Here is a 25,196-nt window from a genome sequence, read left to right as displayed (position 1 = left end):
AAACTGTTTTCTTGACTTTTCTTCACCATTATCTTGAAATTCTCTTCATCATCCTTCTGTTTATTCCCTGTGACTCAGATCCCATGTTTTACTCTTCCTTAGTTTACCCCCCTTTGTTACTAGCACATTTTTTAGTGACTTCCTGAGAAAAGTTTCATGGGAAGTAAGTTTTTGAGACATTGCATGTCTGAAAATATTTTTATTTTCTTTCTGCCTTCACATTTGATTGATAGTTTAGCTGAGTATAGTATTCTAGCTTGGAAATTATTTTTCCTTATGATTCTAATTCAGTACTCTACTGTTTTCTAGGTTTTTTTGTTTCTGTTGAAAATCTGAAAAGAGGTTGATATTTGAACTATAATGGTATGATTTTCTCTTCCCTCTTTTTCCTCTGTTTTCTTCCTTTCTTTCTTTTACTCTCTCACTTTTTCAGACCTTTCTTTACTTTTTCTTTCTTTTTTTAAGAGATTTTATTTTTTTTTAAGTTTATTTAATTTGGGGGGGGGGCAGAGAGAGAGGAAGAGGGGCAGGTAGAAAGAGGGAGGGGCAGAGAGAGGGAGAGAGAGAGAGAATCCCAAGCAGGCTCTGCACTGTCAGTGCAGAGCCCAACATGGGGCTTGAACCTATGAACAGCAAGACTATGACCTGAGCTGAAATCAAGAGTCAGGCAATCAACCAACTGAGCCACCCAGATGCCCCAGACCTTAATTTTCTTCATCACTGATGTTCTGAAATTTCATGACCCATTTCTCCAGTGTTAGTGTGGGTTTTTTTGTTTTTTGTTTTTTGTTTTTTTTGTGGATTTTTTTTTCTAGGTTCCTTGTGAGCTCTTTCAATCTGAAAACATGCCCATTAGATTTAGGAAATTTATTACCTCGTAATTTTTTACACTTTGTTCTATTCTCTTTTTTGGAATTCAGATTATTCATTAGCTTTACCTTTTGGAACAGATTCATATTATTCATTAGTCGTACCTTTTATTTTCCTAACTTTTCTCCCAAGTTTTCATACTTTTGTCTTTTGATGTTACCTCTGGGAAGACTGCCTCAAGTACATATTCCAAACATTTTACTGATTTTAAGGTTTATCCTTATCCTGTTTGTATTTTGAAAGAGTTCTTTCTTGTTCAAGAGATGCTCCCTTGAAAAATATCTTGTTCTTGTTTCAAATGCAATGTCTTATCTTACTGAAAATTTTACTTGTAGCTTCTTCCTCTTCCTCTTCTTCTTCTCCTTACTTTTCCTCTTCTCCTTCTTTCTTCTTCTCCTTCTTCTTCCCCTTCTTCTTCTCATTTAGAAACTGTTTATTTTTTGTTAACCTTATTTCAACATTATTTGCCTTTGTTGAAGAGCAGCTTAAGACCACTCAGTGGTTGTTCTTTACCCATTCAGTGGCCTGAGCAGTGGGAGCTGCAGACCAGTCTTCAGTGGCAGGCTGAGCACTTCAGTCTTCAGGAGGGAACTGCTGACTAGGCACAGAGGGCACCTGTATGCCTTCAGACCAGTCTGCAACTTCAGACTGAGTAGCAGTAAACTCAGGAGCTGGAGTGGTCCATTCACCCAGAAATTCCTCCTTGGTCACAGCCTTTTTAGTAACAGCCTGCTCTTCCTTTTCAATCTCCTCAGGACCTCTGAAGAAGTAGAGACTAAGCATGACATCCCATGGTTGTTCATGGAAAATGGTGCCACACATATGCAGAACTTCCCAGGCCAGCATCTACATCAAAGCCACTGAGTGAGATCCCTTGTTGTGGCAAGGGATAGCAAGGTACACATAGCGCAGAGGAGAGTCTGTGTTACACAGAACAATGGCAGGCCAGTTAGCATAAGATGCCTCTGTGAGAGGCTGGTAGTCAGCTCTGGGATCAGTAACCACCAGGAGTCTTGGCTCCCAGCAGGCTGCCTGGATTTGGTTAGTGAAGTTTGCAGGAGTGAAATGGCCAGCAATAGAAGTGGCTCCATTAGTAGAAGCAAACTTCAGCACAACTCACTGGCCAGTATTCCTGGATGAAATGACACTGACATCAGCCAAATTTTCAATGCAACAATGGCACAAGCTGCCAGCAGAAGCTTCTCCCAGGTTCTCTTCAGATTTATGATGTAGATACTGTCACTTTTTTTTTCCTGTAGATGTACGGTACCATTTTGAAGTCAAGGTCAGTGCCACCTAAGTGGGTTCCTGCTGCAAGGAATTTGAGGACATCCTTGTGCTTCATTTTCAGGACATCTGGGGCTCTGAACATTGTGAAAACATCTGAAAGTTTCCCTTTAAGTTACAACGGGAATGCAAAACAATGTCATATGAACCCCACCCCAGGTAGTGCAGAAAGGTTTTTTGCTTTTTAAGTTTTATTCTCTTTCCTTATCAACTTTGTTTCCTCTGAGTCCCCCTTTTCTACTTGTTCATTTTGGTCTTTGCCTTCTGCATTAGGAAATTCCAATGTTTGATTTTCCCTGGCCAACAATTTATATCGACAAGTGAGGTCCTACAACTCTGTTTGGGGGAGGAAAAAAAATGTGGATTGGTAGCTCTTACCATGAGCAATAAAGAGGGGACCATGCTCTTTCACTTGACATGTGATAGTTTTGTAAACCTTCTGTTTTGAGCCAGTCTTTTGAGCACAGGATAGGAACTCTCTAGGCTACTTCTTAGTGGTGCTGCCATCAGCGTTCTGAGTCAAAAGGGAAAAAGCTGCTGTTAGACTCCCACTACAGAACATAGATTTTCATTCAATCTTCTTGTATCGAATTCAGGGCCACACCCTATGCTTAGTTTTGCTTGCTATCCCTAAATTAACTGTTTTTAGATCAACTGTGCCAGAAATGGAAACTTCATTTCTTCTGCTGGGAAATTATTCTGACTTGGGAGTTAATCTGGCCATGATGACTTAGGGAGGTGATCTGGGAGTCTAGCTACTCCTTAGATTAAACATAATTTCCACCAATCTTTCTGATTTTAGCTTTATCTCCTAAACCCAATATAGAAGTATCTGGCACCCCAAACTCCTAAGACTTTGGGGGTTATACAGGTAAATTGGTTATCTTATTTTTGAATCCCCCAATATATTCATCTTTCTCATGTCTAATTAATTAAATGTTACTTTATCTACCGACAAATGAATTTATACAAAGTTGGGACCTACTTACACTAAAAAATTAATTGTTTACTTAAAATTCAAATTTAAAATTCCAATTTCATCCACTATTTTGTCCAACTACCCAAGTATAGTAGAAAGTAGAGTAAGGAAGTGTTAAGAATGCTGAAATTTTCACCTTACAATATCAGGAATCAAAGAATGTCTGGATTTGATACAAAAAGAAATATATTTTAATATAATATTTAGATTAGCAAAAGTTCCCAATAAAGTTACTATTCCAGAATTTTTTTAGACAAAGAGGGAAAAAAATATGGGAAGTAGTGTGAATAAAATCTTTACTATCATAGCAAAAAATCACTAACTTTCTGCTAATGTCTAAATTGAGAAATAAGAAAAGCAGTATAATATTAAGGCATTCACCAGAAGACCTAAATAGAGGAATGATTAAATATGGCTGTCAATGGGCAACAGGAAGCCACTGACATAACCTGCAGAGAATTATGGAATTTTACTATTACTCCTATAACGCTTTTTGCTTTTTAATATATGTTTACCTTAAATTAATTTTTTTCAATTGTTTTAAGAAATACCTTAAGTAAATATTTATGCTTCTAATATGGTGTCTATTATTATAAAGTAGCAAAAATAGCCTGCCTATAAGTGTCTATGGCCTTGACTTTCTAACACTTTCACATACATCTTAAATTTGGAAAAGTCATAGTGAGAATGGCTTAAGTTTCTTCTACTGAAGAAATTAAATTTTATCTTTTTCTAGTAAGAGAGACTTTTTTCCCTAGGGAAAATATCAAATATGAAAGAAAAACTCCAAGCAAGTGATAACAATCTTGCTTTCATGAAAGAGCAGTCAAGAAAAACACATTCATTTGTCTACTTCCAAAGCTTGCTGCAGTTACTGTGAGATATCTGAGCAATGTTCCCATTTTTAATAATGATTAAATAAGTAATTGTTTCATTAGTCTTAATCTTGGGGTTTACTATAATCTACGTTTCATGAATAAGAATACTAATTTGTCTGATTAATTTCCTTCTAGCAGTAATTTTAGTTAATAAGAGTGATAAAGGCAATACACAGAAAATGTAACATTCCCATAATTACTGACTAAAGTTATGAATATAAAAATATGCAATTTCCAAAATGAATAAGGTTGAAAAATAATAGAAGGGCACAGATATGATAAATCTGCATATTAATATCAAACAAACTTAATATATATCATGGTAGTCAACGAATCCACTTCAAGTCAAACTGGTTGACCTCGCACATTTAAAAAAAAAAAACAAAAACCCACAAAACATTGTAGCTGTCATGTTCAGCACTATAGGGTCTCTGATGGAGTTTCTCTGATAACAAAATAAAATTACTCCATATTCACTACACACCATGATCTTATAAATAATTAGAACTTCCTAGAGATAAAAATATGTTTTACGATCCAAATCTATGGTGAAAGTCATATCTGAAAAATATTGAAACCAATTTCCACAAAGTACGCAAAAAAATCCAACCTGTTTACCTGTTGAAAACTTACTCTTCTCTCTTGTATTTACAAAGGTACACCTCAAGGAAAAACAGGTAATGATAGCAATACCATAGCTTCAACAAAAGTCAGGATTTGCATGAATTACTTATGTTTAAAGGGTTTTTTTGTACTTAGGATTCATAATATACTGTGTCTTATTTTACAACAGAAAGAGAAATTATGGTCCAATTTACTAAAATAATTACAATCATAATCACATCTGCTCTTAAAGACTGTCAAATATCTCCAGAGTGCACTGCATACATTTCCTTTACTAGATTCCCTCTTTTATGAGTTAATTAAACAATTTCACAGCATTATTGTACAACTATTTTGTGTGACATATTGTTTGTGCAGAACATTCCCTTTAATAGCTCTATTCTTCAAACAGATGTTCATTTAACTCTTTTCAGAGATTTTATTTGAGGAACAATTAGTTCATTTATCCTACTATGTTGTCACCTTTCTATGGATTTCGAAGCAGCTCTATCTCTATCTTGTGGAAAGCCTAATATGGTCAACAATTCTAAAGGGAGGAAAAAAACACTCTTTAGCAAATAGGTCAGTTCACAAGGATTTCAGAGCAAATTACACCTGAATGACGGCTACTCAAAGCTACCTTAGTATTAGAGTACAAAATCAATAAGAAGTTTTTTCAAAGGCATAAAAAACTAAAAATACATGATAGCACATTTCCCTATTCTTCTAGTTTTGTTTTTATGAACTTTTACTTACACATCCAAACAGATTGGGTTCATTATAAACCAGAGTAAAGTGACAGATTGAAGGGAAAAGAATTGATGCAAGATGACTTAAAGTTTTATTTATCAAAAAACAACTGAATCAGTCATTCTCCAAGACATATTTTCCAGGGAAAGTGACACTATATATTGCTATGAACTTGCTTATCTTATCTAAACATTTTAAAGGAAGGAGATGCCATCTACTATGTGTTTCAAAAAGGAAACTTCCCTCCTGACTCGACTCGAATCAAGTTTTACAGAATTTGAGTGTCTGGCCAGGTCTGCTTTGTGCAACTCTCTCAATGAATTTATCTCCTTTATTCTCTCTGTCCTAGAGAGCTATGGCAAAGAGTCAGTTGTGTTCAGTAGTGTAGATGGTGATGCAAAGAAGGGTCATTTTGTTTTCCTTTTGTGAATAATCTCACTGCAATGAGGTCAGAATCACATTCTCTTACTCTTCTTTAAATATATGGTGACACAGAAGTACATTTGTCCTCACTTTTGAACTACAAATTAATGAATTATGAACATCTATTTACCACTTTGAAAGTGTAATGTGCATTCTTTTAGATGGAAATATGGTGTCAAGAAAAGTGAGGAACCAGTATGTTTTCAGAGCTATTCTTCTATTTCTCTTTCTTTCTTTAATTTTCTTTTTTTTTTTTTTTCAACATTTATTTATTTTTGGGACAGAGAGAGACAGAGCATGAACAGGGGAGGGGCAGAGAGAGAGGGAGACACAGAATCGGAAACAGGCTCCAGGCTCTGAGCCATCAGCCCAGAGCCCGACGCGGGGCTCGAACTCACGGACCACGAGATCGTGACCTGGCTGAAGTCCGACGCTCAACCGACTGCGCCACCCAGGCACCCCTCTTTAATTTTCTTTTAACCAGAATTTGGTTCTACTGGAATAAGAAAAGCTGAAAAGCTGAGGCATTAGTAGGAATTTAAAATATGTTCACAAAATTAGCATTTCACTTTCAGGTTAAAAATGCGCAAAATGTAAATTATTGCAAAGTTTCAGAACACTTGCTCTATAACATCCCAGCCTTCTCAGCAAATACAGCAGAGTTTAAGGTAGTAAGTTTTGAATTGTTCCTTTACCTGGACCGTCTTAGATCTCTAAACAGGAGTGTCTCAAGGAACATTATGTTAAAATAAGTTTCCCATTTTGGGAAAGAAGAATTCAGGGATGATTAAGATTCTTGGATGTACTGAGATGGCCGTTCTCTCTGCCATGTGAATTGTGAGCACCTGGCAGTGAACAATGATGAAATGGAATGTATATGACAGATTGCCAGAAGCAGAGCCCTCTAGTCATTGTAGAGGGAGACTATTTAGGCACTAGTTAGAATGGCAGTAATTTGAAAACCATCTAAAATATTCAGAGGAAGGTGATTTTTAAATGGATTTTAATATATCTATGTAATAAAATGCTCTTTGGACATTAAAAAATGATAATATATATTTTTATTTACTATTTTTAAAAAAAAATAAGTAAAAAAAGCAATATGCATATTATGGACACATCTATTTATACATTTATAAAAGCACCTGCTGTCCAGACGAAGCAACTTAGTTCTTACTTCATTTACTTAATTTTTCCCCTTACTTTATAGCAAATATTATTTGTTAGACACTATAATGGTCACAACGGGAATCTGAAGCTACAGACCATGGACACAAACGCTAACTAAGCTTTGCAGGCCAAATATTAGGCTACATTGTTACATTTGTGTGAGTGTGTGTGTGTGTGTGTGTGTGTGTGTGTGTGTGTGCTGCATCTGACCTTTTTTTGGAAGTACTATAAACATTCATCTCGGTGCACTAATCATAACTGAATATGTTAATGATTTTTCACTGTTGAACACATCTAAGTAACACTCACCTATGTAAGAAAAAACAATTTCCAACCTTATCCCTGCATCCTCCCAGTCACTACCACCGCCATCCAAGCCGAACCAACATCTGATTTATAATACTTTGCCTGGCTTCTTTTGCTCAATACTATCTTTGTGATATTCACTTGTTTGCATTTAGTTATAGTTCATTTATTCTCATAGCTGTAGCGTATTTTATTTTCTAAACATACCACAATTTATATACCTATTCTGTTAAAGGACATTTGGGTTGTTTCCAGTATATGACTTTTAAAACATAGTGCTGCTATAAACATAATTGTGACTTTGACTGATCTCCTTATTAACTCGCCCTGTTAAAAATGATGTTTATATATATAAGTCATGGGGATTTATATATTGTTATAGAATATATTTGCAAATTTTTAAAGATTATTCACATCGATATTTGGTTATTAATTTTCCTTTGTTGGTACTGTCTTGGTCAGATTTTGGTATCAAGGTTACATGGACCTCATAAAATGTGTTAAGAGGTGCTCCTCTTTTTCTATAATCTGGAATGGTTTTTATAAGATCACTCATTATAAATATTAAGAAGCATTCATGAGGAAGCCATTTGGTCTTGAAGTTGTCTTGTGGGAAGTTTGTAATAATATTTTCAATTTCCCAAAAAAACAGATGATTAAACTATCACTTTTGGTCAATTATGTTTCATAAAATTTTAAAATTTCACCTACATGTAGATGTCTAACATTTTTTCAATATTGCTTTTAAACCTTTTTAATATCCATGTTAATAACCACTTTCTAAATCTATCACATTGGTAATGTTTTATTTTCTCTCTTTTCTCTTATTAAAGATTTATGAATTTTATTAGTAATAGCACATTTGGTTTGTTGATTTTCTCAATTTCATATTTATTTCTTATTTCACTCATTTCTGATCTTATTTTTAGGATTTCCTTCTTTCTACTTTCTTTGGCTTTGATTTGCTTTTCCTGTGTTCTTGAGTTGAAAGTCTACATAACTCATTTTCAAACTTACTTTCAAATACAAATATAAATACTGCTTTTGTTTTTATGTTGAATTTTAGCTAGTAAATTTTAACTACAAAAAATAACAATCATATCAATATCAGGTGCCCTAATAGCTGACACTTCACTGAGCTATACAACAAATGTTTATTGAATGTCTGCCACATGCCAGAAGCTGGCGACAGTGTTGAAATGAGACGTATACGCCATCTTCATGGAGCTCGTATTAATGGAGGACTACAGGTAGCAATCACATAAACAAACACCTTTTATTTGCTAACCATTGTTAAAAGATTGTGACTTTTGTTTTAAAGTTAAGAAGGACCAGGATGACCACCAGGATGACAAAAGAAAAATACATATTTAATACTGACAACTATGCTAGAATAGGCATTATTATTTGCATTTTACAAAGAAGACAAGTAAGACTCACAAAGACCAAGTAAACAAGTTTATAACTAATGGATGGATGGAATCTCCAAATATCATATTCTTTCCACTCTATCAATACTTCTGTCAGAGAACTAGGCATTCTGTGCAGGGATTCCTCCTTCCATCCTCTTTTACACACACATATATTCTATGACTCAAAGGCAGGTATAAACAGCAGACAAGAGCAGACATTTCCAGTGAAGGTTTTGAAAATTCTGGTAGTGAGATTAACATTTGAGGTTTGATTTGCAGAATCAAAATGCTTGAATGTAATAACTGGAGGATGTTCAGAGATGACATTTTTTAATTTTTTTTTTAGTCTTTATTTATTTTTGAGAGAGAGACAGAGACACAGACAGAGAGACAGAGTGTGAGCCAGGGAGGGACAGAGAGAGAGGGGGACACAGAATCTGAAGCAGGCTCCAGGCTCTGAGCTGTCAGCACAGAGCCTGATGCGGGGCTCAAACCCACAAACTGTGAGATCATGACCTGAGCCAAAGTCAGACGCTTCACCGACTGAGCCACCCAGGTACCCCCTCAGAGATGATTTTATTTGTTCTTATTATTTATAGATTGGTCAGAAGCAGGATGGGGTACAAATGTGTAAAGGATTAGTATAGAGCTGCAAAGGAAAACAAAGGAAATACAAAGCACATGCCTTAGAGAACAACTGTATCTTCACAGAAAATTCACATTATATAAATGAGCATTTCTCACAAAATTGAAAATGCAGTTGTCAAACATCCCTTCTCCTTCCCTAAACAGTTACTTCTTTCACATTTTTTTATGCATTCCCTAAGAAAAGCCTCACAAATAAACAAAAGACCTTGAATGGGCTCCATCTACAAACAAGCTCCTAGCAAGAGTCTCAACTGCTCTGTTGTCTGTTTCCCTTTGCTTCGCTGCTTCGGGGACAGCAGACAGTCAGCCCAGTTATGCCTTCAGCAGAAGAAACCGAACAAAGAAATCCTTGGGCCCAAACCATTCAACAGATCTTCTGCAAATACTTCAGGGCCAGTGAATTTTCAAAACCTGTGATTTTGACTTAAAATGAAGAAGGGCCAGGATGAACACAAAACTGATGGCTGGAGGGTTTGGGAGAGAATGACAGTGACTGAGGAGAGATGGCTTCCTGAGAGGTTTTGAAATGGAGGAAAAGGAGGCGCAGCTATGAGGAATATTTGTGAAAGGAAAGAACAGATTTTGGTGCTTTCTTGGCATACACAGACTCACCTACATCATAGTTCCATTCCAGAGGTAGCTAACCTACTCTGACAAATCACACTGGTGGCCAAAACCCAGATTCTGCTCTGCCCATTTTAGTCTGTGTGGTGAATGCTGTTTAGAACCATCAACCTGACAGAAGAACTGTGCCTAATTAACACTCTCCTAATACCCCAGCAAATAACAAGCCTGCTGTGGGGGAAAAATGCATTCACACTTCTTTATCAAATTAAGGCCAAAAAAAAAAAAAATGCCCCTAATTAGCTAAAATCAATTAATGTGACAGCAAAATGAATGTATTTATACTGTCAGCTAAAGGTACAGTCGGAGAAGTGTCTAATATATAACAAAGCTGCTGGAACTTCTTAAAGCAGTTAATAAGGGTTTGGGGCTGAGGGGAGTTTACCAGTGATATGCAGAATCTGATGGCTTTACCTCTGAAGCAGCAGACTTCCTAGGGTGTTACAGGACCTAGGTGATGTCTAACTGGGATTATTCATTAAAACTGAGGGGGAGAAATATGTGGTTAATCAATAATGGGCAAGTAGATCTTGTTGCTTATTTGCAATCACATATACAAATGCACATACACTTGAGAATAAAAGAGGAACTTTACACTGCTCATTAGTACGCTCTGTAGTGAGCTGGTTGTATTTTCTGTAAAGTTTTCATGGCTACTATTTCACAAGCTTTTCCTTTAAAAATATGCTCAGTTCAAAACTTGAGACAGAAAAACAGGACTCACCAAATAACTCAGGTTGGGGGCCACCAATTACCTTGCTTCCATCCTCTCCAACTACAGTGTTTTGATTCCAAGAATCCTGGGCAAGTTAGGTGGCTTGAGAGAATGGTCATACTGACATGATAAATTGTTGACAGAAAAACGCCCACATTGTGATAATTAGTTAAACATGATCTAAAATAACAGTAATTACATGTATCATGACTTTCTATTCTAGACCGTATGTTTTTTAAGGGGCATTTGAGCAGGTTATACAACAAAGTTTAGCACCTCTTCTAATCATTGTTGACTCTCACTGAAATCACCTTCATCAAAGATTCCATTTGATTCCTCTCCATGTCAGAGGACACAATAGGTATCATCCTTTCCCCATGTGTGGATGATGTGGTTGTTTACTTAATGAAGTGTCTGGAGGCCTCTACTGGTGTTTAGGAAAATATCAACTGAGATAGAACAATAATGGTAAAAGGATTTTAAGCAGATGAACCTCCTTTATATATGATATATACAAAACTTCATTTCTATATTTTTAGAACTCTTTCATTACTGTTAACACTGGTAAGCTGATTATTTTCATTCCCTGATATCACCTTTTCTCAGTGAACTGTGTGGCCCCAGGATCCCCTGTGTTCTCTTCTTCAGTATGCCACCCTTCCCTGTGTATTCTAGCTGCACTAACTCATCCGTCTGAAGATTATTTTTTCACCCTCTGTCAGCTTATATCACGTCTGAACTCCTTATTCTCCAGGGATTAGGGCAGATTTTCCATCAAGCCAGCTGTTTGCTTTTTTTTTTTTCTTTTCTCAGTAAAAGCAAAACAGCTTTGTTATAAATTAATGGTGTCCACATCAGATGGGAGTAAAAATCAGCTTCTGTTTCAAATCTGTTATATTTCTAATCATGTAAAACTGATAAATACAATAAAATACAGAGAGAAGCTTCCAGCAGGAGAAATGGGTGGGACACAATACAATCTGGAACAGACAGAAGAGCAATTATAAAATTATTTCTAAAAGCATACAGGAAGAAAGGAGGTGATTACCACTGATTGTGACTTTGTTATGTGTCATACTCTTAGTATTTTCCTCAAAAATACCAAGAGTATAAGCATTTTCTTTCCATATCCAACAGCTTATGAAATTCTTTCTAATGTTTATAATACATAACCTTTGTATTCTTCCATCGATGGGAGAAGGGCATAGAGAAAAGGCAAAATACAATCAAGTAACACAGCCAGCAATCTTCATGGCTATATAGCCATCTATGTAGTTCAAAAGTGAACCCAGGCACACACTCTTGAAATATAGGCAAGGAAGATAATTTCTGATAGTTAAATTGCCACATGTCTTAAGTCTAGCTCTTTAACAGCAGATTCTGACACCAGAATTCTGCAAGTTATTTTTTAAGAAAGTGCTCTCAGGAGAGAGCAGAAGGGAAGGAAGCAAGATAAAAAGTCAAAGAAGGTAAGCAAGGAATTGATTTCTGGTACACCTAGCCTAAGTCTGACTCTAGGATTTTACCAGGCTGCTATCTCCCATATGGAGGCAAGGCAGTGAGTACTTGGAACTTCTGCCAGTCAAGAAATGACCTTGGGACTCTCAGATGTCTCTGGATGACATCTGCCCAATAGGTTTCAAGTGTGAGTCATTATCAGCAGCAACTATAGCCCTCCAAAGGGCTCTCCCAGGTTCTTTTTTTTTTAATGTTTATTTATTTGTGAGACAGAGTATGAACAGGGGAGGGTCAGAGAGAGAGGGAGACACAGAATCTGAAACAGGCTCCAGGCTCTGAGCTGTCAGCACAAAGCCTGACGCGAGGCTCTAACTCACAGACCATGAGATCATGACCTGAGCCGAAGTCGGACGCTTAACCGACTGAGCCACCCAGGTGCCCCTCTCCCGGGTTCTAAGAGAAATGTCCACAGAATCTGCCACACTATGTGATACTTTTGGGGCATTTGTTGAGAATCAGCCAGTGTTCAATCAAATATCAAAGTTTTGTGACTGCCTAGCAAACTTAAAGGCTAATGAGATCCTTTAGGCAATGAAGACATGCATAGAGATAAAAAATAAATTGTAATTTTCTTAACTATTCTCCCCATCCTGTCTACAATCCCATTTTTCTACAAGACAATGGATAACAAAATCAGTCTTTCAACTGGTTAAACAATAGAGGACTTCTTTTAATAAAGAATATAAAATAAAATCTTCTTTAATAAAAGAAATACAAAATTCTATCCATCAATAATAGCCATACAGCCATACTTTTGGCCAAGAAAATGATTTTTAAGTAGTAGATGATATTTGGGGAAGCTCTTAATCTTTCCCAAAGATTTCAGGATATTGTAATTCCATTACTGTCTTTTATTTTACAAATTTTACAAATCAAAATATTGGCTTTTATGAAATTTTGGGATTTATGCAATTTATGGAATTTTAATTGGGTGGAAGAAGAAAGATGGGATATTACTTACCTCTCTCAAGTTTTGATAAGCAGATCAGCTAACTCATGGAAATAGCAAAACAATGCTCATTCATTTTATAGTCACTTGTGTATCTGCCATATTTGAACATTTATGATTTTAGATACTGTTGCAAAGAGTTTTAGAATAAGCCTTCATGGTATCTTAAATATTTTTATGAATCTCCACCTCTCCTGGATATTCTTCTAAAATGCTACTTGACTGTAGTTCAAGACAAAATCATGCATTGTAGATTCAAGTATGCCTAGGACTTCGTATGTGCTCTACTATCGATTAGCCGTGTGATCTTGAATATGTCACTTAGTCTCTTCAACCTGGAGCCTCATCCTCTGCTTACCATAAAAAAAAAGGTACATAAAACATTACTTACCATCCAGTTATTTTCAATATTAAATAAAGCATGTACCTGATAAAGATAGCATATATAATACCTCATCTCATATAATACCATATAAAGGCAGAAAATACATACTATAAAAATCCAAAAATAATTTAGAAACAGAGTTTAATTGGCAAGTTCAAATTTTTGAACAACTCTTGAAAAACCAAAAGCTTTCAGGGGTCAATTATCTTGAAAATCTAGACTGAGGGAATACCAAGAGTTCCCTCATTCAGAGTTAATAGATAGAAGGGATAAAGAAAGTCCTGAAGAAAAGTCCCTCTCCCCTGCTGCACTGTGAAATACTTGAGAAGGTTGATAAAGTGCCAAGTTTCAGTAGCAGCTTACTTTGGATAATGCTGTCATTCAAGTTATACTGTATAGTCACACAAACTTGCACAAGAGCATTTTAGATCCCATTATTTCTGACACATTTCAAGCACAGAATGGAAATGGAAAACACAGTTATTGAAAGATGGAAACATTTCAAATAAGGTTATATCAGAAAAGAGTAGTCCTGAAAGCGTTAATGCTATTAAAACTACCTGAAAATCTGAAATTTTGCATTAAGCTTTTTATAAGCAAAGGAAAACAATTTAAAACATATTGAAGATTCATGTTCTATTTATCAGATAATCTTATACCCAGTTTAATTTTTTTCATAAGAATTGAGTGTCTAATGATCACCCAATTTAAATATCAAATTTAAGGCATTATTGTCATTAGAGATGGAAGGAATTTCACCATGTAGAACTAGTACAAGGAAGAGAACCAGCAGACTCTCCTCGTGGTACCAGAGCTAGGGTCAAAGAATCCCTATTCGCAATCTTTTGTTCTGCAAACCCCATATTTCTTCCAGTAATAAGTATTTATTTTTTTTTCTTCCATTCTCCTTAGAGATACAAAACATTTAATAACCATCCTTTGTAAAAAGCTTTCACTTGCCTAAAGATGCAAATTAATTATCATCAATTTGCATAATTGGTTCACAATAGTTTAGTAAAGTTCAACCAATGGGGAAAAAATAAAAACAAGTTTGTATGTTCTGTATTTGTATTTTTTTATGGCCACTAAAGTATTTCACTAGGAAAAACAACTAAAAAACACTGATGCAGAAACGGTAGTTAGAAGAATTCCTGCAAAAATTTTAGTTTTTTATTTTAGGCTTTTTATTTAAATGAACTACTTGAATATTCATCCTTAAAGATTTGATCATAGTTTAATGCTGTAACATTTAATTACCTTAATTTTGGGGCCACTATAAATCAAAAGATTGTAATTCAAATGTATACTAATTTATTCTTGACCTTGAAGTTAATTACTAACCATCAGAGGCTTTAATTATTGTTGGCAAGGTGGGAATATATCAAAAGAAGACCTGCTGTAACAAGAAATAGAAATGAGGTTTATGGGCACTAAGGAGGCCTAAAAAGTATAACCAAGTAATATCTAAGGAAAACCCTGATACCAAAACGTAACAAAGAAATAATAATAAAAAACAAACCACAAGCCAAATCTCTAATGAAGATGCATGAAAAATTTTGTAAACAAAATTTTAGCAAATTAAATCCCACAAATTAAAAAGTATAACACATCATAACTAAGGGGGGTTTGTGCCAGAAATACAAAGTTAGTTGAACATTCAAAATTTAATCAAAGTACTTCAGCAGATTAACAAACTAAGAAAAAACATAATCATCACAACAGATATAGAAAAACATGTGACAAAATTTAACATACATGACTGATTAAAACAAAACAAAACAAACAAACAAAAACTCCCAACAAATTAGGAGTAGAAAAGAACTTCCTTAACCTGATACAGGGCATTTATGAAAAAACAACAGCCAACATTTTATTTAATGGGGGCATCTTATCCATGAAAAAAAAATGATAACTTGGATCTCATAAAATGAAAAAACTTAGGCTGTTCAAAAGATACTGTTGGTGAAATAAAAATAAAAAAAAAAAAATTAAAAAAAAAAAAAGGAAAGGAAAAAGCATATTGTTGGTGACTTCCAGTTCTGACCAAGATAAATTAGCCCTTTCCTCCCAGAACTTCCCTCTCACCATTCATATAACACAAAACAATCACAGATGGTCTTTGAAAGGTAGAAAGAAGAGGTCTTACTGTCTAGGGACCCTGAGACTTGAGGTGAATTCTGTGTTTCTTTATTGCCTCCTGTAGGTCTCAGACAGGGCCCTGCAGAAGCCTCCAACTCAGAACTTCTAACAGGTGTAGACCCCCCAAAAAGTCTCCAAGGAAAGCTTATTCCTCCCAGCCAAAATACCAGGAAAAGGGTGGCCTAACAGAAAACATTTTTGGCAACATCTACCCTATTCAAACCAAGCACCAATGGAAAATCCACCCCCATACAAACACTCCCACTGAGTCATTTGGGCCAAGAAGAGAGCTGGTCCTTAACCCTCCATCCCCCCCACCACTTTAGCTCCCACACCCCCTGCACAGGGACATCAAACAGTGGTGCTTCAATCTCCCCACCCAATGGTGCCATCAGGGCCAAGCAGAGAGGGATTCTTCTACCTGTCTCTCCACCTCCTGCCTAGAGCAGACAAGATTCTGATTTCCCTGCCACAGCAGTATCAGCATGGCTGAGTGGAATATTGATCTTCCACTTCCTGCCCAGTGAAAGCCGGGGGTGTTTCGATTGCCCTGCCCAGCTGGTAGTAGTGGGTCCAGAAATATGCTAAGCCTCCACTCCCACCTGGCAGCAGAGATTTAATAAGCCAATGAGAAGTGGGGCTCATCACCACTCTGCTTCACACCCCCACTGCAGTGTCAATGGGGCCCAACAGAGAGCTGGCATCAAGAGATAAAAGGAGGGGATGAGAAGAAGGTGGCACTAGCTGGCATTTGGCTTCCCTCCTTCCCTCCCCTGGCATCAGCTGGGCTCACTCAGAGCAAAAGTCAGCCTCATCCAAGGCCCCACTTGCACTGGCAAGGTATCAGGGGAACCAAGAGAGGGACTGAATTGCAGTGCCACCGATTAGCCACAAAGCAGTATGAATCAGTGGCCCACATTTGCACAGTGGGAAGTGGAATATACATATCCATCCAGCCTTCGTGCTACACCTCAACACAGGGAAGTATGCCAAAAAGTATTAAATAGAACCTAGAGTTTCGTTACATAATATCCAAAGTGCCTAGGATACCCAAGTGTCACTCATCGTACCAAGAAGCAGAAAAATCACAACCAGAATGAGAAAAGACAACCAACAGATGCCAAGATGAGACGAATCAGACATTGGAATCATGTGACAAGAATTTTAAAGCCCCATCATAAAAATACCTCAGAAAGCATTTACAGGTTCTTCTGAAACAAATGAAGAACTAGAAAATCTCAACAACAACAAGTTATAAAAAAGAACCAAATGAAAATTATAGAATTATAAAATATAATAACTGAAAAAAACATTTTTAACTTGTTAAATGGGCTCAATAGTAGAGGGCAGATGACAAAGGATAGAAGCAGTGACCTTGAGGACAGATCCACAGAATTTACCCAACGTGAACAACAGTGAGAAAATAAACTGAGAAAAATTAACAAAGTCTCAGTGACAATGACAAAGAAGCTACCATTCATATCATCAGAGCCCCAGAAAGGGAAAAAAGAAAGAATGGAACTCAGAAGAAGTATTCAGGTAAAATAATGACTGAAAACGGCCCCAATTGAGAAAAGATATAAAATCACATATTCAAGAGGCTGAGAAAAATCTCATGTAGGATAAACCCAAAGAAATTAATTCTAAGACATATCACAATTAAACTTCTGAAAACTAAAGACAAAGAAAAAGATCTTTAAAAAATGACACATTACTTATAAAGGAATGCCAATTTGAATGATTTCTCATCTGAAACCAACAGGCCAGAACAAAGTGGCACAATATTTTTTCAAGAACTGTTAATCATGAATTTCATATCTGGCAAATACATTCTTCCAGGATGAAAGAGAAATAAGACATTCTTATGTAAAGGAAAACTAAGAGAATTTGACACTAGTAAATCTATCCTTGAAAAATGGCTAATGGAGTTTCTATAAACACAAACCGAATGATAAAAGAAGACTTGTAACTTCAAAAAGGAAGAAAAACTTAAAAACACGACAAATGAAGCAAGAATCCAATAAATGTTCATGGAATTCCCGGAAAGGCAATAAGAAAGAAACAGAGAACAAAAGACAGAAGAAATAAACAGAAAACAAATAATAAAATTATGCATTTAAGTCCTAACGTATCTATAATTATACATACATTAAGTCAATTTCACTATATGTAAATTTCAAATAAATTGATTAAAAAGTGAACAGGCAAGCCAGACTTAGAGAAGATATCTGAAGCATACTGATATGTATATATTTAAAAAGATTCATATTGATCACGTTTAGACGAAAGGATACCTACAATTCAATTTTAAAAACAATAAAAAGCAATGGAAAGCAATATGAAATGCATTAAAATGGGCAAAAGATTTGAATAGACACTTCATAAATAAAGATATACAATAGTTAAAAAGCATATAAAAAGGCACTTTACTACTCACCAAAGAAATCTGAAATCCCAATAACAACAAACCCCAAATAATGCCTAAATTAAAAAGACTGACAGCACCCAGTAGCAACAAGCACACCTAGCACCTAGATCTTGCTTTCTAATACTATTCTCCATTAAAAGAAACCAGGTCTCCTTAGAGCAATGGCTGATTTTAGGGTTTGAGTGGGAAATATACAAAATGAGACTGAAGCATCTTGCAGTGTCAGAAAATAAGGAACTGCTCACAACAAAAATAACACCAAAAGCCAAAAACAAAAACCCCATAATTATGGTAATGTCAAAGGGATGACACACACTGATTGAATGAGCTCCCAATGGCCAAAAGCTAGAAAAATTTGAGCAACAAAATAAAGTAGTAATAGATTATACTTCAAAGTATAAAATATCTATGAGTCAATACTGATATAAACAAATGACTGAATAAACAAATAAATGGGGCGAAGAGACAAATCTCCCATGTGTAAGAATTTCCAAATAATTTATGTAGATACTTCATTCTCAAAGAGGTGAAGCACAACTTACCCCTTAAGTATGGTCACAAATAATGACTTCCTTTCAAAGAGTACAATATGGAAAAGGGGTGAAGCATCACTTCACAGTAGAAGAACGTGACAAACACGGTCTCAGGAGATGGAGGTTAACATCAATAGTGATCAGTCATGCTGACAACAACCAGTCATGCTGCCCTAGATATAATGTAAAAAAATGACATTTTTACCTCTGTTGTCTTCCACCCCCAAATCTATAATCTCACTTTAATCATGAGAAAACGAGCAGTTGAACCCCAATAGAAGGGTATTTAGCAAAATACGCAGTATTCTTCAAAACTGACAAGATTCTCAAAAACAAGATAGATCTAAGAAACCGTTACTGCCAAGAGGAGTCTGACAGTTAAATGTAATGTGAAATCCTGAATGAAATCCTGGAACAGAAAAAGGGCACTGGGTAAAAACTAATGGAGTGTGAATAAGTATAGACTTCAGTTAATAAAAATGTATCAATATTGGTTTATTAATTGTAACAAATTCACAATTTTTATATAAATCAAAACCACTCTAAAAATACCTTTTGTTAACAAAAAAATGAACTGACAGCACCAAGTGTTAGCAAGAACATGAAGCAACTGGAACTGTCAAATATTAATGGAGATTCTGGTTCCATAAGTAAGGACTTTGGAAACTGACACACTGTCCTAACAAGTAAAAAGCTGAACAGACTGAAAAATTAGCCATTCTTAAAGGATTGTAAGTGAGGTGAAGACATCTGGCAAAGCACTGTTCCCATGACAGGAGAGACAGGCAAATGTGGGGGACAGTGTCTTACTAAAGCAGAGACTCAAAAGAAACCACTCTAGTAATCTGAACTGTGATTGTAAATTGCTGGAGGCTCAGAGTGGACAAATCTGAGAATTAAAAACTTCAAGAGAATCCAGTCATCAAAGGCCATCACACTTTTGTGAGTTTCATTTCCAGGAGTAAATATTGGGTGGGGGGGAGGAGGGGAGGTGAAATGCCCTTGTGCTTCTGGCAGAGGATAGGAAAAGGAATCATTCTGAAATACACCAGGGCATGCTGCTACTCTAAACAAGGTATGCCCTCAGGGGCAACTGGCCAAGCAGAGCCCAATCTGCTGGGGTATTATTAAAGCCTAACTGAACTTGGAGGAAAGAAAATAGCCAACTCTGGCCCACTCTAGCCACCCTCTTCCACCTAAAAGGGGAAAGGAAAACAACAACTGAGGAACACTTGTGAAGTTACCAGCCCAGAGGCAAAGGCTCACCAAAGACTGGAGCCTACTCATAAGGCTACCGAGTGCTTCACCTCACCTAACATCTCACCCCCACATTATTAAAGGCCTGTTTACAGCTATTCCTTGTACCAGTAGATCATGTCTGGCTATCAAGAAAAAATGACAAGGCATACCAACAGGCAAAAAGACAATTTGAAGGGACAGAGCAAGCATCAGAACCAAACATGACAGGGATATTGGAATTATCAAACATAGTGATTAGAGTGTAAATTGGTTCACTCAGTTTGGAAAACTCTCTGGCAGTAACTACTAGACCTAAACATAAGCCTATTTATGACTGTGAAGTGTTATTCCTACCTATATTCCCAAGAGAAGGGATTGTATATGTTAACCAAGAACTTTTACTGTACTGTTTAAAGTAGCTTTATTCATAGTAACCCCAGATGGGAAACAACCCAATATCAATCAAAAGAAGAATGGATAAATAAATATGACTTATTCATATACTAGAATACCCAAGACAACTAAAGGAAAAAAAAACAACTACTGATACATACAAATGTGAATGAATCTTGAAGACATGTTGAGAGAAAGAAGTTAGACATAAAAATATACATATTCTATTATTTAATTTATCTGAAACTCAAGAACAAGAAAAATTAAGCTATGGTAATAGAAATCATAATATTTCTTACCTTTGTGAGAAGAGCATTTTATGGATTAGAAAGGGCTAAGAGGAACCTTTCTCGGGTAAATAGAATATTCTATATATTGACCTGGATACAGTCACACGTGTGTGTGTGTGTGTGTGTGTGTGTGTGTGTGTGTGTTTAAGTTCATTAAGTTATACACTTCAGATATGTATGCTTCATGTAGGTTATAGTAAAAAGATTAAAAAATTAAAAATTAAAATGAAATACTTACCATAGTTTATATCTAATCAAGAGATAGAAAACCCTCAGTAATCTAAACAAGGCAGTTTAATATGAAGAATTGTTATAGTATGATCAAAGAGTAGCTATAGGGGGAGAGAGGGAAGATGGCGGCGTAGGAGGACGCTGGGCTCACCGCGCGTCCTGCTGATAACTTAGATTCCACCTACACCTGCCTAAATAACCCAGAAAACCGCCAGAGGATTAGCAGAACGGAGTCGCCAGAGCCAAGCGCAGACGAGAGGCCCACGGAGGAGGGTAGGAAGGGCGGCGAGGCGGTGCGCGCTCCACGGACCGGCGGGAGGGAGCCGGGGCGGAGGGGCGGCTCGCCGGCCAAGCAGAGCCCCCGAGTCTGGCTTGCAAAAAGCGGAGGGGCCTGACGGACTGTGTTCCGACAGCAAGCGCGACTTAGCGTCTGGGAGGTCATAAGTTAACAGCTCTGCTCAGAAAGCAGGAAGGCTGGAGGACAAAGGGAAGGAGAGCTGCTGAGCCCCTGGACGACAGAGCTCAGTTTGGTGGGGAACAAAGGCGCTCGCCAGCGCCATCTCCCCCGCCCATCCCCCAGCCAAAATCCCAAAGAGAACCAGTTCCTGCCAGGGAACTTGCTCGCTCCGCGCAAACACCCAACTCTGCGCTTCTGCGGAGCCAAACCTCCGGCAGCGGATCTGACTCCCTCCTGCTGCCACAGGGCCCCTCCTGAAGTGGATCACCTAAGGAGAAGCAAGCTAAGCCTGCCCCTCCTGCCCCTGTGCCCCTTGCCTACCCACCCCAGCTAAGACGCCAGATCCCCAGCATCACAAGCCTGGCAGTGTGCAAGTAGCCCAGACAGGCCACCCCACCCCACAGGGAATCCCGCCCCTAGGAGAGGGGAAGAGAAGACACGCACCAGTCTGAATGTGGCCCCAGCGGTGGGCTCGGGGCAGACATCAGGTCTGACTGTGGCTCCGCCCACCAACTCCAGTTATACACCACAGCACAGGGGAAGTGCCCTGCAGGTCCTCACCACGCCAGGGACTATCCAAAATGACCAAGCGGAAGAATTCCCCTCAGAAGAATCTCCAGGAAATAACAACAGCTAATGAGCTGATCAAAAAGGATTTAAATAATATAACAGAAAGTGAATTTAGAATAATAGTCATAAAATTAATCGCTGGGCTTGAAAACAGTATAGCTGACAGCAGAGAATCTCTTGCTACAGAGATCAAGGGACTAAGGAACAGTCACGAGGAGCTGAAAAACGCTTTAAACGAAATGCATAACAAAATGGAAACCACCACGGCTCGGATTGAAGAGGCAGAGGAGAGAATAGGTGAACTAGAAGATAAAGTTATGGAAAAAGAGGAAGCTGAGAAAAAGAGAGATAAAAAAATCCAGGAGTATGAGGGGAAAATTAGAGAACTAAGTGATACACTAAAAAGAAATAATCTACGCATAATTGGTATCCCAGAGGAGGAAGAGAGAGGGAAAGGTGCTGAAGGGGTACTTGAAGAAATAATAGCTGAGAACTTCCCTGAAGTGGGGAAGGAAAAAGGCATTGAAATCCAAGAGGCACAGAGAACTCCCTTCAGACGTAACTTGAATCGATCTTCTGCACGACATATCATAGTGAAACTGGCAAAATACAAGGATAAAGAGAAAATTCTGAAAGCAGCAAGGGGTAAACGTGCCCTCACATATAAAGGGAGACCTATAAGACTCGTGACTGATCTCTCTTTTGAAACTTGGCAGGCCAGAAAGAATTGGCACGAGATTTTCAGTGTGCTAGACAGAAAAAACATGCAGCCGAGAATCCTTTATCCAGCAAGTCTGTCATTTAGAATAGAAGGAGAGATAAAGGTCTTCCCAAACAAACAAAAACTGAAGGAATTTGTCACCACTAAACCAGCCCTACAAGAGATCCTAAGGGGGACCCTGTGAGACAAAGTACCAGAGACATCACTACAAGCATAAAACATACAGACATCACAATGACTCTAAACCCATATCTTTCTATAATAACACTGAATGTAAATGGATTAAATGCGCCAACCAAAAGACATAGGGTATCGGAATGGATAAAAAAACAAGACCCATCTATTTGCTGTCTACAAGAGACTCATTTTAGACCTGAGGACACCTTTAGATTGAGAGTGAGGGGATGGAGAACTATTTATCATGCTACTGGAAGCCAAAAGAAAGCTGGAGTAGCCATCCTTATATCAGACAAACTAGACTTTAAATTAAAGGCTGTAACAAGAGATGAAGAAGGACATTATATAATAGTGACAGGGTCTATCCATCAGGAAGAGCTAACAATTATAAATGTCTATGCGCCAAATACCGGAGCACCGAAATATATAAAACAATTACTCATAAACATAAGCAACCTTATTGAGAAGAATGTGGTAATTGCAGGGGACTTTAACACCCCACTTACAGAAATGGATAGATCATCTAGACACACGGTCAATAAAGAAACAAGGGCCCTGAATGAGACATTGGATCAGATGGACTTGACAGATATATTTAGAACTCTGCATCCCAAAGCAACAGAATATACTTTCTTCTCGAGTGCACATGGAACATTCTCCAAGATAGATCATATACTGGGTCACAAAACAGCCCTTCATAAGTTTACAAGAATTGAAATCATACCATGCATACTTTCAGACCACAATGCTATGAAGCTTGAAATCAACCACAGAAAAAAGTCTGGAAAACCTCCAAAAGCATGGAGGTTAAAGAACACCCTACTAACGAATGAGTGGGTCAAACAGGCAATTAGAGAAGAAATTAAAAAATATATGGAAACAAACAAAAATGAAAATACAACAATCCAAACGCTTTGGGACGCAGCGAAGGCAGTCCTGAGAGGAAAATACATTGCAATCCAGGCCTATCTCAAGAAACAAGAAAAATCCCAAATACAAAATCTAACAGCACACCTAAAGGAACTAGAAGCAGAACAGCAAAGGCAGCCTAAACCCAGCAGAAGAAGAGAAATAATAAAGATCAGAGCAGAAATAAACAATATAGAATCTAAAAAAACTGTAGAGCAGATCAACGAAACCAAGAGTTGGTTTTTTGAAAAAATAAACAAAATCGACAAACCTCTAGCCAGGCTTCTCAAAAAGAAAAGGGAGATGACCCAAATAGATAAAATCATGAATGAAAATGGAATGATTACAACCAATCCCTCAGAGATACAAACAATTATCAGGGAATACTATGAAAAATTATATGCCAACAAATTGGACAACCTGGAAGAAATGGACAAATTCCTGAACACCCACACTCTTCCAAAACTCAATCAGGAGGAAATAGAAAGCTTGAACAGACCCATCACCAGCGAAGAAATTGAATCGGTTATCAAAAATCTCCCAACAAATAAGAGTCCAGGACCAGATGGCTTCCCAGGGGAGTTCTACCAGACGTTTAAAGCAGAGATAATACCTATCCTTCTCAAGCTATTCCAAGAAATAGAAAGGGAAGGAAAACTTCCAGACTCATTCTATGAAGCCAGTATTACTTTGATTCCTAAACCAGACAGAGACCCAGTAAAAAAAGAGAACTACAGGCCAATATCCCTGATGAATATGGATGCCAAAATTCTCAATAAGATACTAGCAAATCAAATTCAACGACATATAAAAAGAATTATTCACCATGATCAAGTGGGATTCATTCCTGGGATGCAGGGCTGGTTCAACATTCGCAAATCAATCAACGTGATACATCACATTAACAAAAAAAAAGAGAAGAACCATATGATCCTGTCAATCGATGCAGAAAAGGCCTTTGACAAAATCCAGCACCCTTTCTTAATAAAAACCCTTGAGAAAGTCGGGATAGAAGGAACATACTTAAAGATCATAAAAGCCATTTATGAAAAGCCCACAGCTAACATCATCCTCAACGGGGAAAAACTGAGAGCTTTTTCCCTGAGATCAGGAACACGACAGGGATGCCCACTCTCACCGCTGTTGTTTAACATAGTGCTGGAAGTTCTAGCATCAGCAATCAGACAACAAAAGGAAATCAAAGGCATCAAAATTGGCAAACATGAAGTCAAGCTTTCGCTTTTTGCAGATGACATGATATTATACATGGAAAATCCGATAGACTCCACCAAAAGTCTGCTAGAACTGATACATGAATTCAGCAAAGTTGCAGGATACAAAATCAATGTACAGAAATCAGTTGCATTCTTATACACTAACAATGAAGCAACAGAAAGACAAATAAAGAAACTGATCCCATTCACAATTGCACCAAGAAGCATAAAATACCTAGGAATAAATCTAACCAAAGATGTAAAGGATCTGTATGCTGAAAACTATAGAAAGCTTATGAAGGTAATTGAAGAAGATTTAAAGAAATGGAAAGACATTCCCTGCTCATGGATTGGAAGAATAAATATTGTCAAAATGTC

At 37.2% G+C, this 25,196-nt stretch overlaps 1 long non-coding RNA gene and 1 pseudogene across 2 annotated transcripts in view; both read right to left on the bottom strand.

Moving 5' to 3' along the window:
• Positions 1-25,196, bottom strand: part of LOC147578470 (uncharacterized) — a 341,836-nt gene that overhangs the window by 137,318 nt on the left and 179,322 nt on the right. Inside the window, exon 1 of one of the 2 annotated variants that reach the window (XR_015254290.1) lies at positions 2,536-2,670. The exons of the other annotated variant lie outside the window; for it this stretch is intronic. This is a non-coding gene — a long non-coding RNA (uncharacterized LOC147578470). Of the gene's footprint in view, positions 1-2,535; positions 2,671-25,196 lie in introns of those variants that run through there. 2 annotated transcript variants of the gene reach the window in all.
• LOC112870232 (small ribosomal subunit protein uS2B pseudogene) lies at positions 1,356-2,242 on the bottom strand (annotated as a pseudogene).

Source organism: Puma concolor, chromosome C1, assembly GCF_028749965.1.
Source record: "Puma concolor isolate L17-30 chromosome C1, mPumCon1.1.hap2, whole genome shotgun sequence".
Taxonomy (NCBI): Eukaryota; Metazoa; Chordata; class Mammalia; order Carnivora; family Felidae; genus Puma; species Puma concolor.
This window is presented reverse-complemented; position numbering and strand designations above follow the sequence as displayed.